The sequence below is a fragment of the Myotis brandtii genome, unplaced genomic scaffold (genome assembly GCF_000412655.1).
Source record: "Myotis brandtii unplaced genomic scaffold, ASM41265v1 scaffold1077, whole genome shotgun sequence".
NCBI classification, from domain to species: domain Eukaryota; kingdom Metazoa; phylum Chordata; class Mammalia; order Chiroptera; family Vespertilionidae; genus Myotis; species Myotis brandtii.
The window spans coordinates 1,194,799-1,197,148 of record NW_005353666.1 but is presented as its reverse complement, the minus strand read 5'-3'; the positions used below and the strand labels follow the sequence as shown (position 1 = coordinate 1,197,148).

General features: G+C 62.0%; 1 protein-coding gene across 1 annotated transcript in view; it reads right to left on the bottom strand.

Moving 5' to 3' along the window:
- The window catches only part of RPS6KA2 (ribosomal protein S6 kinase, 90kDa, polypeptide 2), a 110,627-nt gene that overhangs the window by 79,394 nt on the left and 28,883 nt on the right, over nt 1-2,350 (bottom strand). The gene's annotated exons all lie outside the window — the stretch shown is intronic.

Sequence of the window (2,350 nt, the reverse complement as noted above, 5' to 3'; positions counted from 1 at the left end):
TGCGTCCGAGCGCCCCGTCCCCGCCCCTGCTCCCACATCTCCCTCCCAGAGGCGCCTTTGCACAGTGAAGGGAAGGCACCAGCACCTCACAGTTCACTGGTTATGGGCCCTGGAGGTTGGTCATCACCCACTTCCCAGCCTCCAGGCCGAGGCCGCACTGCCGGAGTTTAGGACTGTGAGCAAGCCCTCCGCCCAGGCAGCCGCTTCTGCTTCCCGGCAGCGCGCCCTCCACACCGGGGTCCTGCCTGGTCCGCGGCTCAGGTGGTTGGACACCATCCTGGGCACCAGGACGTTGCAGGTTCGACTCTGATCAAGGGCACAGGCCAGGGGTGCAGGCTGGATCCCCAGGAGGGGGCGCGCAGGAGGCAGCCGATCGGTATCATCAATATTCCTCTCTCTCTCTCTCTCTCTCTCTCCTCTCTCTAAAAATCAATAATCTGTTTTTTAAAACAAAAACAAAAAACCCCCACAAAGCTCTTTAAGAAAACACACACGCACACACACATGCACACACACGCGCATGCGCACACACACACACAACACAAACACGGGTGTTCTGACGCTTGCCCAGGTACGGGAAGTCATTTCCATGCCTCCGACCCTGCGCCTGCCCAGCGTCCCGCTGTCTGTCCGGAGCCTCTGCCGGCTCAGTGCGCACTGGCTCCCGCGGCTCCTCCCGCGGCTTTGGGTGACACTCGATCTACACTGAGCCAGTCACTGCGCTCCCGTCCTGCCGCGGCCCCTCGCGGGACCCCTCCCCATGAAACCCAACCCTGAGCCCAGCGCCCCCTCAGCACAAACTCTTCCGAAGCTTCCGAAGCAGAAACTCAATTCCCAGACCGTTCCGTGAACAGCACTTGGTGAGAAACATTGAAATCAGAGGCCAGGGCGCGAGCGCGGGAACATCCGGGCTGCGTGGAACGGCACCCACGTCCCCCAGCGCAGGAGGTGGACTGAGCCACCGCCCGGGAACGGGGATAAAGGCGGCGCGTGCTCACGATGAAGCAGGACAGGCCGCTCTCCTCACGGCGCCTCCACCACCCGCCTCTCCCGAGAGTCAGGGCGCAGGGGGAGCGGGTGCAGAAGCCGGTGCCCAGGTGCTGAGAGGATTAGGAAATGTCAAACCACCAAGCAAGGTGGGTGAGGCCCGGTGGCGTCTGCGGCATTTGACCTGCCTGGTCCCCTCCTGGCCACAGGCGCCTCCGTGCAGCCTCTGTTCTCCGCCACGAATTTAATTACCGTTGTGAGTATTTTCCCAACAAACACGCCAGTGTCCGCTCCCGCCTCTGACTCATCACGGCGGGAGGCCACGGGGTGGGAGGGCCGCGTGCTGCACTGACCCACGCGTTTCTCAGGGGGGGCGGCTCAGACATGGGGGCAGCTCCAGTTTCCACAGGGGCCATGGCCTGTCTTTAACCTGGATCCCCAACCAACAGCCACGGTCCCAGTCCCCCGGGGAGACGATCAACGCGGAGTCATATCTGTGTCCTAAGCTCCCGCCGTGCCCCCCTTTCCCGCCATCTCCCGGCCTCCCGCTGGGCGCCCCCACACGGCCTCACCGTGGGCGTGTCCACGGACGAGCGTGCAGCTCCTGTCTGAACAGCTGAAAGGCTCGGGTCAATTCTGCTCTGTACGTGGAGCCGTATTTCACATCTGGGACAAAGAAGGTGAAGCGCCAGCTCCAATCTCCATGCTGCGCCGGCCGCACGTCAGCCACACCCCACGGACACCCAACCCTGCTCCCAGCACCAGGTCCCCCCAGCCACGCGCTTTGTTCTGTGCCCCTCAGTGTGCCCGCCGCGCGCGCATGTGTGCATGTATATGCGTGTGTGTGCATGTGTGCGCATGTGTGTGCATGTGTGTATATATGTGTGCAGTGTATGTGTGTATGTGTGTGCGTGTGTGTGCGCGTGTATACTGAACAGCTGAAAGGCTCGGGTCAATTCTGCTCTGTATGTGGAGCCGTATTTCACGTCTGGGACAAAGAAGGTGAAGCACCAGCTCCGATCTCCATGCTGCGCTGGCCGCACGTCAGCCACACCCCACGGACGCCCAACCCTGCTCCCGGCACCAGGTCCCCCCAGCCACACGCTTTGTTCTGTGCCCCTCAGCGTGCCCGCCGCGTGCGTGTGTGCGTGTGTGTGCGTGTGTATGTGCGTGTGCGCGCGCGCGTGTGTGTTTGTGCATGTGTGTGTGTGTGTGTGTGCATGTGTGTGTGTGTGTGTGGTCAGACGCCGTCTCTTTCCTGGAGGCATACGTGTTACGTGCTCGCTTCCCGCTTCCAGGATGATGGACAGACATGCTCTCCCCTCCTTACGGACCCCTGTCGCCTGGGACGTTTCCTATACAA